At 40.1% G+C, this 12,435-nt stretch overlaps 1 protein-coding gene across 1 annotated transcript in view; it reads left to right on the top strand.

Annotated features, from left to right (window-relative positions):
* The first annotated feature begins 9,416 nt into the window (after positions 1 to 9,416).
* LOC137119388 (transducin-like enhancer protein 3-B) overlaps positions 9,417 to 12,435 on the top strand; it is a 45,034-nt gene continuing 42,015 nt past the window's right edge. Inside the window, exon 1 of the mRNA XM_067495844.1 lies at positions 9,417 to 9,432. The gene's annotated coding sequence lies outside the window, so the exon portion shown is untranslated. The remainder of the gene's footprint in view (positions 9,433 to 12,435) is intronic.

Here is a 12,435-nt window from a genome sequence, read left to right as displayed (position 1 = left end):
TATATCAGATTTACAAAGTAACATAGGTAAAATATATAAATATTTTTTAAAATATATAAATATTTTATTTATTATATGTATAATATTAAAGCTACAGTATGTAACTAGCAAGTGGTAGCATGAAACTCAAAATCAGTCCCCTCCTCCACCCAGCTCTCCCTCTCCCTGCTTCACTGTACTCATCTTCTATCTGCTGCACTCTGCAATCCCAGGATTGTTGGTTAGATTCCCAGCTCCTCCTGTCACACCTTAGAGTGTCCTTGAGCAAAACACAGTTGCTCCCATTAAGTACACCAACCACATGGCAGCTCCCCCATCAGTGTGTGAGTGTGAATGAGTGAGTGGGAAGCAGTGTAAAGCGCTTTGAGTATCCAGTATGGTAGAAAAGCTCAGTGCAGACCATTTATCATTCTGTCTGAATAAGGATGTGCTGTAGTTGAGGGGAATTAACAATCTTGGACTCTTATTTTTATTTTAATCCATAATTTGCTGTAAAGTGCGGGGAGTGTCTACAAACCATATACAGAGACACACATGTGGATATTAAACGTGTAATGTGAAGCCACAGACTGTATGAAGAGAAATTAAAACACACAGCAGTACATGCACACAAGCAAACAGATGGATACAAAAATGCCCACAGATATACATAAATAAACACACACACACACACAAACAAACACATTCACGTGCATGCCGTGTGGTCCACCCCTTGGCTTCCAAGTCTGTAATGAAGTCTTAGTGAAGGTCTACCAAAGAGGCTGGAGCAGTCAGCCAAGTTGGCTTGCGGTCTCATTCAGACAACCACCTCATCCTTGCCAGCTACCCAGCCTCAGTGTTCAGTCACTGGGTGGGATGGTCAGGAGATCTAATCCGGCAAAGCGGAGGGTGGAGGTTTGAGGTAGACTCTTCTAGATGTGGTTAGTTTGGGACACCAAGAAAGACCATCACTTATTTTGTGCCACAAAAGGGCAAAGGCGGCCTTTATTGTTCTTTCCCTTGGTCTTCTGGCTAGACGACGCGAGAAGCTCACCACAGACAAGACATGGTGAAAAGTCCATGAAGAAAACTCTGCAAATAATGTGTTTATCCGCCATTTCCAGGGCAACAAGCACTCAGACAATGTTTCAAAATGGACCTCAGACCATTAACAGATATGGATTCCTCTCACTTTCTACTGCCATGCCACACAGCTTTACACATATGCAAACACACATACACGCAGACTCGTTGTACTACTGTGGCTTCCTCTACTTAAAAAGTACACCCACCACAATGACCTGGCGGGGCCTACACCATGCTGCAGCATATACTTACCCCACAACAATTTACTCTTGGGCTTTGACAGCTCATCGTTTATGCCACTGTGGCATTGCAAGGGCACCACTCCCTGTCTGTTGATCCATCTCTCCATCAGAAAATGTCACATGGCGTGAATGGCAAATGAGTGACTGAGCAATGATGCCGAAGTTGAGTCCAACTTGTTTTAAGTTCAGTAAAAATGGTGACATGTTTTCATGCTGATTGGTTGCTTGGTCAGCCCAGCAGTTTAGTCCAGATTGGAATTATCTTAGCAAATAAATGGAAGGCTGTGTGACCCTAAAAAGGTCTACGCTTTTCTCATCATCAAGACTCTGATTCTGTTTAAATTGTTAAAAATGATTTGATGTCACTCAGTGGTACTGTCAAGAGAAACAATTCCGTCTTCTTTCTCCTTTGTGAACTGCAGTTTTGCATTCATCGTCTGCACTGCTAGATGGTAGGTTGATGTAACAACAGCATTGAAAATGTATTATTGAAGTAATTAGCCTGTCTTAACCTTTAATCTCACTAAATTCCTCTGCCTCACCAGATGAGATGCCCTTGGCCTGGTAAAAATTAAGCCTGTCACATGGAAAATGGTAAATAAGCCAATTTCCTCTTGAGAATTGCTTTGTCTTTCTTTTCATTTTTCCACTAAAGCCAATAGCTGAAATGGCATTGAAGGCTGCAGCTTTTGTGTGACTATAATTGCACATTTCATTATGACACTAAGCAGACGCAGAAACAGATAAAGAGAGAGGGATAAGAGGGAGAGCTAGAGAGGGGGAGATTGTGTCTCCAGAGTACTGTGTCTGCAGCTTAATTGATGACAGCTTCAAGTGAAGTTTGGAACCTGTAAGCTATTCTGTCAACGTTTCAAGTAAACGAGAGAACATGGGTTCACGTACATCAAGATGATGTTAAAGTATAAGACGTGTTTTGTTCAAATCCCTCAAGCTGTAGGGCAGGATTGTATCATGCACATAGCAATCTGCAGGAGGCTAATTTAAAGATGCCAGTTTCCTGTTGTAAACAAAGCATTTACAGCTTGTGTGGTAGCATTTAACAGGTTTGCATGGTAGTTGATCTCAGTGCCAGTGATAATGCGCAACATTTAAAGGGAGTGAATGGAGACATAATAGTCAAGTTAAAAGGTACCCAGTATTTTAAATGGTCAGGAGACGAGTGTAAAGTCAAAAGCGACAGCAAGTGCTTCCAGCTATGGATTAAAAAGGGAGGAGAATAGAGTGTGTCTGCTTTGACTGCATGTTGCTTAATACTCTCTCTGGGCTCTGGCAAGCCAAGCCCAATGTTAAGTGGCTTCTTGAGTTTATCCAGCGAGGTCAGAGAGAAAATAAAAACATCACGCGAGAGCTACAATTACAGCCCTCGAACATGACAAGCGTCTGTTTTTGTGCTTTTGACTGAGGGCCCACTTTTAATGGTCGGTTCTGGCTGCAAGATAAACAAACAGTCACAGGGTTAGCATAACCCCTGTCTACAAGTGCTAGCCAACCCCAGCCAGCGAGACAGCCAGAGAAGCTAAACTCTGCCACAGAGCTAGGCAGCAACAGCAGAAGCAGCAGTGGTTTTGGCGGCAGGGTAAATTACAGCATGGAGCAAAGCTGTGGTTTGTATACAGCATTCTCACACACTCTCTCGCTTTTCCTTTCACTGTTACACACGAAGAGACTCACTCTGTAGTTTTTGAGTATTTGATAAAAACTTTTAAGGTTAGATACACAAATGCATATATATTTTGTAGGCCTGAGGTTTTATATATTTTATATTTTATACACACACACACACACACACACACACACACACACACACACACACACACACACACACACACAGTCACTTGGGTGGGCCCTTCCTACAGGTGTCCCCAGAGGAAAACCAGCAATCAACATCGCCTCTGGCAAGACTTCCAACCTACAAACCTATTGACCTCATCAAGAGACCAGTAATCTCTTAAATTATTGGTTCCCAATCCTGTGGGAGAATCAAAGCTAATGGGATCTCATTATACTGTGCATAAAAAGAATCCCATCTGGTGACATTTACATGTTGCATCAGTTTGTATTCCCATTCAGTTGGGCCCATGGGGCTAATCAGAGATCAGTTCAGCTAGATTGCCTCTTAGACTGACACCCTGTTTCGAACAATCAGATAAACCATGATGAATGCTGATTGTAGGCTTACAGTAGTTGCATTGTAATGGTCTGTGTGACCACATATTGTGAATAATAGACTGCTCCACCTGATGGTTATGGCCTGCTGCACTATTTAATGTGAATGTTGAAGTTATCTTAACAGTAAATGTGATAAGGCGATGTCATTACACCATATATTCTGCTGTGCTTTACAATAGTGGTTTGTTTAAAGGTTTTTCTTACCAACCATCCAATACGTTCCTCTCATTTGTGTCTAGAAAGCAGATCCACTTCATTGTAGCTCATATTTATTCAATAACAGCTACATTGCTGGGATAACTAATCGTAATTCACAGACATTACATTTTAAAGCGTTATATTTTTTAGTTAGTATGCTGTTTCCACTTATGACAATCATGACAAACTGCTGGTAAGTCATGTCAGATAATTAAGGCTTAACCCATCAAATAAGCTATATTGATTCTGTTAACAGCTCCATGTCTACGTTACAACCAAATGTCAGCTTACATTATAAATTCACAGACTGGCAGGGGAACCCACTGCTGAGCTCTGAATGTTTCCAAAATTCGGGTTATAGTTTGATTAAAGGTAAATGGGAGATTCCAGCCACGGTTTATATCAGCTAGCATTAGCTGTCAGTCAGACTTTTGTCTGGCTATACTAAACAGGGCTTGAAAAATAATGCATGTGCTCAACTAATACAAAATCAATTTTATGATCGGTCTTTGGGAACAGATGTATTCTACATTTCCGTCTCTAAAAAAACATTTTCCACAGTGGGTCTAAACAGTCATTGTTGCACTATAGTACTCTAATTTAAACCCTTTACTGTATGCTTTATAATGTGTATAAAGCCACTTCTGGTTTATGAGTGTGAAGGTAGTGCAAACATTAAGCTAGGATGCACTGAGGAAACACTGCACTTTGGGCATTTTCTCTCCTGCATCTCATTCACTGTCAACCTGTAAACAAACCTATCTTTGAAAATGTTTTCCCTTTCTTTGTACTGTCTTCACACCTGCTGGTGAGTTCTTGCAACAGATGTATCCATACTTTAGGGTCACCAAGCACACCCCTGCATTGTGTTGGAAGCATACAGCTATATATTCTCACAGATACTGTACAGACACACAAAGACTCCGCTCACAATTAATAGTGTATGTGTACATGATTATTATGTACATGTACACAAAGGAAAAACACAGACATACACAAACACACACTGGCAGAAACACACCCATACACCCACACACCTGCTGCTCATCCTCCTCCACAGCCCCTTGTGTTAATGGATGGGAGTCTAATTACTACTCTCACACTGGGACTACATTCTCCACACTTGTCTCAGAAGACATGTGTGACTGTTTGTGTGTGAGTGTGTGTGTCTGGGAGTGGTGGGGTTAGCTGCTGTCAGCACAGAGCTCACACACACTGCTCATTAGCAGACTTTCTCTCTTCCTCTCATTTTACTTGCTGCCTGGCACTTTCACACAGAAACACACTCAGCTTCATACAAAACACTGTTAAGCAGCACAGTGCTCTGCTGCACATCAAAACACATAGTAACAACTTAGCTTTGCATATGAATTGAATTTTAAGATATATTTTATTTCCTCTCTCTCTGTCTGCCTTTTACTCTCACAGAGAAAGAGACAGAAAGAGAGGATTGTTGCGTCTACAGCAAGACACAAAAAAGGCAGACACACTTCCCCGTTCAACCACCACAGTTCTGTGTAAAAATAACGACAAGGAACTGTGAGCTACTGACTCTCTCTCATGGTACTGATGCACAAGTCTGCATTCACAATCACACACACATTCACAAACCTAGCACTGGTGGTGGCTGAGGTATTCAGAATGTGTGTTTTGACACGGTCTCGTCTGTGACGCAGTCTATGTTGTACCATAAACTGACTTTGTACTTGAGTGACCTCCCCCACCACTTCCTCATCACCCTTGTGGCTTTTATACTCAAGGTCTAAGTGGAGCACAGAGGAACATACAGGTCTTCAGAGGAAAGATTGCTGCTGAATGTCTTCAGCTCACAAACAAGGCAATCTGGCTCCTAGCAGCGGAAATGTGCTCTCCTCTGTACTCCAGTGACACATGTGGGGTAATAACAGGGTTCACACTCTTGAGGCCTAATTAGAACCTTCAGCTAATGTGGTGCTAATCATTCAGAAATGAAACAACTTTGATGTCTATTTTAGGTGGACATTTGTTTCTTATTTTCTTATTATCATCTTATTGTTTATTTTGATATGCATAGGCAAAAGGGCACAGCACTATACACTGCCTGCAGTCATCAGGATAAGTTTATTTCACCTTTTGATCACTTCAATCACTGTCTGATTTTAGCAATCTGATCATTGTCGGTTACTTTACTCATCTTTTGAAAATAATTTCAAATGAAAATGTGTTTCATCCCCTGCTGTAACTTTGACTTCTTTCTTCTTGTTAAATGGCAATCAGTAATTTTTATATTAATGTTTACACTTCGAATGTAACTTAACTTTATCAGCATCACTAAGAATGAAAACTCGCAGATGTGTGGTGTAAAAATAGGTACATAGGGTGTAGATTTTGTTCTTTAAAATGTAGTCCATACAGTTGAACCTAATAGACAGTGTACATTGCAGTGCACACACTGACAGTAGCTTAGCTAGATATTTGCTAGGAGAGAACAGTCCATTGCCTGCTTCAGACATGAACTCTAGAGAATGTCAGGAGGACCAGGTCCTTTTACTTTTGTTTATGTTAGATTAAAGACTGTGTCTTTAAATGCTATGACTCAGAATGTTGCTTTAGATTAAGCTTTCTTTTTACTGCAGTATAGGTAGAGCTGCAGCTGTACGCAATAGTGTCCTCGAAAAATCCAACATCATCACTTAAGTACCTATCAAGTGAACTGCAGCTTCAAAAGTCACATCCTCTGGATATAATTGTCATACAGAGCAGAAGTCCACAGATAAAGAATGAGAAACCGGAAGTTTTGCAAGCAGCTGTGCCAGAAGAGTATGGATTGCTCTCTGTCTGGCTGACCTCATTGGCCATGCACAAGGATGGGAAGACAGAGGGTGGGCAAAGACCAGCACCCGAGTGGACCCCTGGGCCGCTCGATTGCTCAGCCAAGTCGAAAATGTGTTCTCAGATCTTTGTCTGACATGCTGTCCTGTGGGGTTAGGACTCTGTGTGTGCGCGTGTGTTTGTGTGCGTGTGTAGGAACATTTGAAACATTCAAACTGTTTTTGAGCTGCTGTTTGCCTGTAAGATGTGACGATACAATTTTAGGAAAGGAAGCATCTATGTGAACAATGTGTTTGTGTGGTTCTCATTTGTCTGTTTAGGTAAGTTAGAGAAACATTTTATTTCATGTATGTATGTGTGATTCATGTGTAGGAGAGGTAGCGAAGCCATGATGCCTCCTTCAGCCTATTTCCAACTGGAACACTTTGTCAGATTAAGTGACCTTCGGCTGACAGGCCAAGTGTGTGCATGTGGCGGAGTGTGTGATTCTATGGTCATGCATGTGTGCAATTGTGTGTGCATTAGTGTGGGTGAATGCTTGTATGTGTGACCATGTCTGTACGTTTGTGCGCACGCTGTGTGAGAGTGTGCATGTGTGTGTTTGCAAATCTCCCAGGATAGCAATCCATCTTGACAGTCTGTGTAGCTCCATCACATCAGTGTCACACCACACTCTCTCACTTGGACGAGTGATGGAAGGAGTCCAGAGGGAAAAACAGAGAGAGTGAATGACAGAGAGAACAACAGATCACATTGGACTCATCTTGAAAAGGTGCTGTGACACACACTCTTCTGCATGGAAAGAGGAGCGCTAAGCATGCCAGACAAGCCAAAACAACAAAAACCAAGTCAACTTCGCTCGGATCCATGGATATTGGCTTTATTGGAAGTATCTGCACATTCAGGAAAAAACAGGTTTTATTTCTGGAATTTTGACTAGAGCCTCCGTTTATATTCCGACATAGAACAAACATACGAGACCGCGTTTTTTGTCAGTAATCTACAGTTTATGAAATGTTAAGGCTCCTTCATATTGTGTAATTGTATTGCGTTGTGGCTTCAAGCTTATGGTACACTCACACATATAAACCAGTTGGTAGTATTTAATTCATCTGTTATTCTAGGAGTGTGCTCTGTTGACCACCCTGCTCCAAATGGACAGTTGTTTTCCTTAATAAACGCCACAACTAGACGCACAAACAGTGGAGGCTATTCAATTGATCATGTAATTCTTCTCTTTTTTAGATTAAAGATCTAACAGAGAATTGATGGTAAAGGAATCATACAGACCAAATAAACATTTTAGTTTATTGTTGTGTATCTACAGTTGTCTAACACAGATCATGAAGATAATACTTTTTGTTCAAAAACAGATGAGAGAGGCTACTTCTGTTCCCGGGAAAATCGGTTTTCTGGTCTGAGTATTCTTGTGCAGATTTTAAAAAAATCTAAATCCATAGTGAACATCACTTTTAACAATATTTTACTTGGAAGTAGGATAATGTACTGTGAAGATCACGTCTTTTGACAAAAATTCAGATATGAAAGTGATGTATTGATGTAAAAATTTTGACTTCATGAGCTTTTTCAGTATACATAAGTTAAATTTTTTCACACTTTAATACTTTACCTATGTTTCTGCATTTATATGTGGTCCAGATTAACTTAATGTCAGTCTCATATTTATTTCTGCGATATTTGAGTAAAAGGTGAAAACTGGAGATGTTAAAAAGATAAACCATCATCATCATCTTATTAAAGTAAATATCAGTGTCTGACCTTGAGATTTAACAATGTAGGTATAGGCATATGTATATATGATGGTAAGCCAAGGGGATACAAAATGAGTTGGTGCTTAAAGACATAAATTATATGAAACACACATAGAGAGCAGACTGGCATTGAGCTACTATTTTCTAACTGATGCCTCCTGCATTTTTTCATGCTTTTGTGTCTCAAAAGCTATTGTGGGTTCTTATAAAATACAGTACTGACACATGGGTTTTCCTCAAGACAATTTACTGACCTTTTGTCTAGCACCATCCTCAGGTCAAAAGCCCACTTTGTCCAGTACTTGGTTTATACAAAATGCCTGCAAATCTAATGACGTTTCCATCAACCACAGGTACACTGTGTATTTACTGCAAATTAGCTCATAATCCAGCTTCACAGGGCTGCTACCATGGCAGTAGACATAAAGACAATATAGAGAATGTCTAGAAAGTGGAGGAATTCCCTGAGCTTTTGTTGTTTCTGCAAGCCAGGCAAGATTCAGTCCATTGTTTGTTGAAATATTAAGGCTGATATTATACTCCACTTCTGTGTATTGTCTTTTTATATAGTAGCCTCCAGCCACCTGTGAAACTATGGTGACACCTGTGCAGATCTCATTAAGATATCCAGTGGGGAAGCTGCTCACTCAGCCTTGGCAACAGGGCTAAGTACTGTATCTCTCAAAGGAAACAAAATTATATTGTTGGTGGGGACATTCAAGGAGATGTTTGCAACCTGCACTGCTTCTGTTCTCAGGAGCCTAGAGCCTAAGCATTCCTGCAATGCTGAGATTGTTTTCTCATCATTGCTTGTGACTTTTGTTCTCATAAATTGTCCCCAACACAATCACAATGATTTGATGAAATCCAGCCATACTCGCTGATATGAATTCCTTGTATTGTACATTTAACTTTATAGGTCCCAAATGTGATGTTTGGCCTGGCCTACTCAGCACTGTGCCAGCAAATGTGATCCTTGTCCTGTTTCAGAGTAATGATTTACAAAATTGTACAGAGTAAACTTTCATGACTTCATTTCCTCTCCTGGTGCATTGTCACTCAGCTGTAAATGTAATCAGTTGCTTGTCCAATTATTTTCAAACTCAGTCTGTCAGTGCCGTTTTGAAAAGCAGGACTGTGGTTAGCTAAACAGGGTGAGTCTTGGCTTGTTCGCCTTGTCAGCTGCTGCTTTTAACATACTATCTCCTGAGTAGTATCCAGATTGTGCCTGTACTACTTCATCCAATACTTTTATGTGTTGGCTGCTCAAGGCGCACTAGGATCGTTCCTTGATACTGTTGGCTTTTTTAACCTTTGCTCAAAATGTGGACTACAGATGGTCAGTGTTGGCTGAGTTGGAAGGTTCTTGCAGTTTTTTTAATGTTGAGGTTGGTCCACAAGTTAAACTAAAATGCTAGAAAATGGATGAATAAGAGAAAATGTGTGGGAACATAACATGATTTGTCTGGAGTGAATCTTCGTATATAGTAATTTCATCTCACTAGCCAGAAGACAAAATTAATTTTTGTTTCCAGCTTTCTTTTCATCATAATTGCTTTTACTTGTTTGGTGTGTGCAATAATGGGGTTGTTTTACAGAATTCTCAAGGCAGAAGCACATAATTAAAGCATTGTAGGAAAAGGGTTTTTGAGATCTTCATCAGCACAGACAAGCGAGAAAATTGCCATCACACGCAGTGATTTATTAGTTTCATTAATTTATGTTGATTTGCTTAATCACTCTCAGAGTGTGTCAAGCCCAGATCACATCAAGATGTTTAAAGCCCCAGCACTCAGCAGGGCGAGGTGCTATATTGCTGAAGTCAGATAATTAAACTGGAGTGTTGGATGTGTAATGGGGTTACATTAGGAACAGGGAATAACTGCATTTGATATTTTATCAATCGGGAACTGGTAGACTATGCATCTTGTCTTGATACAAAATGATATGTTGGTGCGAGTGAAGACTTGAACAAAGTGACTTCTTCCTAACATCTTCTTGATCAACTTACTATCGATTAAATTAATTGTTGTTTTGTGTGGTGATTGTATTTACTCATTCTCTCCTCCTTCAAAGCTGTTTCTGTTCACATTTATCAATGTAGCAGCAGCATTCTTACAGTACATGCATAAAAAGAAGTGAGCATATTTTAACTAGACCTGCAGTGTCAGTTTCCAAGCATCGAAGAGATTGTGCCTGCAGGGACTGTTGGTTGTACCTCTCTGTGGCAAAAACAAGTAAGGGAATACAGGAGAAGCCAAAGGGGATAGGGCTTTTTTTCCAGCAAGGCTGTGGAACTGACACTTAGAAATGTATCACAGAAGTGCCTCCAGAGACAGGTAGCCTTTTGTTTTTTGCACTATAAGCAGATGTGCGATGGATCTGCACAGACATACTGCCGCTGCTGTACCTTCACTCACAGGGGTCCCACTAGCAGTTTTTGGCCCTGTGACGATAGTTTGACGACAGATCCGAGATAATTAATATCTGTGGTCTGTGATATGTTTCAGCTCTTAACTTCAGCTTCAGTTTTCCTTCTGCAGCATATCTGAGTTTATATACATGTAACATGGGTAGTTATAGACATGTAGTAGAGAGTAGTAGTTGCAGAAAAGATTTGTTCAAATTTTCGTTGTAAGGTATTTCATTATAAATAGTTTGATCAATTTTTTGGCCGAATTCTTTGTTGAATTTTTGGTTATTATCAAATTGAAGCCAATTGCTTCGGAAACTGGCAATGGAGTTAGTGGCATTTCACAGATAAGGTAATTTCCCACTTTTCAAATAATAACTGGCAGAAATCAGTAGTGTTCATAACTCTTCACCCATGCGAAACAAAACAGTAAAATGTCAAAATTGATGTTTACAATGATATACTGTATCATCCCTATAGGAAACAGCTCCACATACATGATGGCACTACTGCAGGAATTTTAGTGTCATGTCCAAGTCAGTGTCATGTTGCCAGCATAAACCAGAAATCAAACCCAGCCTTTCTATATCTATGTTTGCAAGTTACGGTTTCTAATTATGTAAATTTAAAACATGCCAGATGCAATTTTAAAGAAAGCACAGTAATCCTCTTCATATTTATTCATTACATATATATATTTATACATCTCCCCCCCAAAACATATTTGTCATTATATTGTATGACTAATTCTGACATCTATGATTCACTCAGATTTTTTCATTTGACAATAATAGAGCACTTAAATTTGGAGGGATCCCTGATCTAAAAGCCTGCTAATTCTGCTTACCCTGCTGATTCTCATCTCGGCCTGAGCCAGTACAACGTGTCTTCAGCTCTATCCGCCTACTTCAGCTGGCTACTCACAGCTTGATCCCAGTTCTTTAATCTCATTAGCTGCTATCTTTGGAAGCACATCTAAATGACTTCAAGGCAGATGATGTGGCTGAGTACAGATTTAATTGTTGTAACCTATGCTTCAGAAGACTTGATAGTAGCGTCAAATCTTTCCTGTCCACCTACCAACTCTTTATTCAGTCTTAACCTGTGGCCTATTGTAAATGTCAATATAATAATAGCAAATAGTAAATATAATATGCATCTTTGTCAGCCTGTTTTAACCACACTAGTGGCTTGTTTTTATTGTTGCCATTCTTTTTCTGACGGCTGTTGATGATCCATCACTTTGACCAAGAATAAAATATCTTAACAATTAATAAATGGAGCACCATGCAATTCTGTACATGTCATGCCCCCCAGAGGGTGACTCCTGGCAACTTTGGTGACACTTTTGGCAGTGATGTTAAAATTTCTGGTCCTTCTGCTGCCACAGATGTTTTTTGTCTTTTTCAATATTTATAAAGACAATGTACACTTGTAGAGTATTGAATGCCTTGTCATCTGCACATTATAAGGATGTCAGCTGCCAAAGCAGCCTGACCATGTATGAGGTGTTCTTCTGTGTATGAGTGAGAGAACTGTCTGTTGTTTGAGAGGCACTTAGTCAGTTTCTACAACATTTGTGAGTGATGCTACAAAGACCATAAACTGAAGTACACACTTCTGTAGGTGCTACAGTTCCACATCATGACCCCTGAGAGGCTGTTGATCACGTTTTGTAACAAACTCGTCTTCTCAGCCCTGAAAAATGGAACAGCTTGAGGAGTTGTTCTGTCATTCACTAACA

This window comes from Channa argus, chromosome 2 (assembly GCF_033026475.1).
Source record: "Channa argus isolate prfri chromosome 2, Channa argus male v1.0, whole genome shotgun sequence".
Taxonomy (NCBI): domain Eukaryota; kingdom Metazoa; phylum Chordata; class Actinopteri; order Anabantiformes; family Channidae; genus Channa; species Channa argus.
This window is presented reverse-complemented; position numbering and strand designations above follow the sequence as displayed.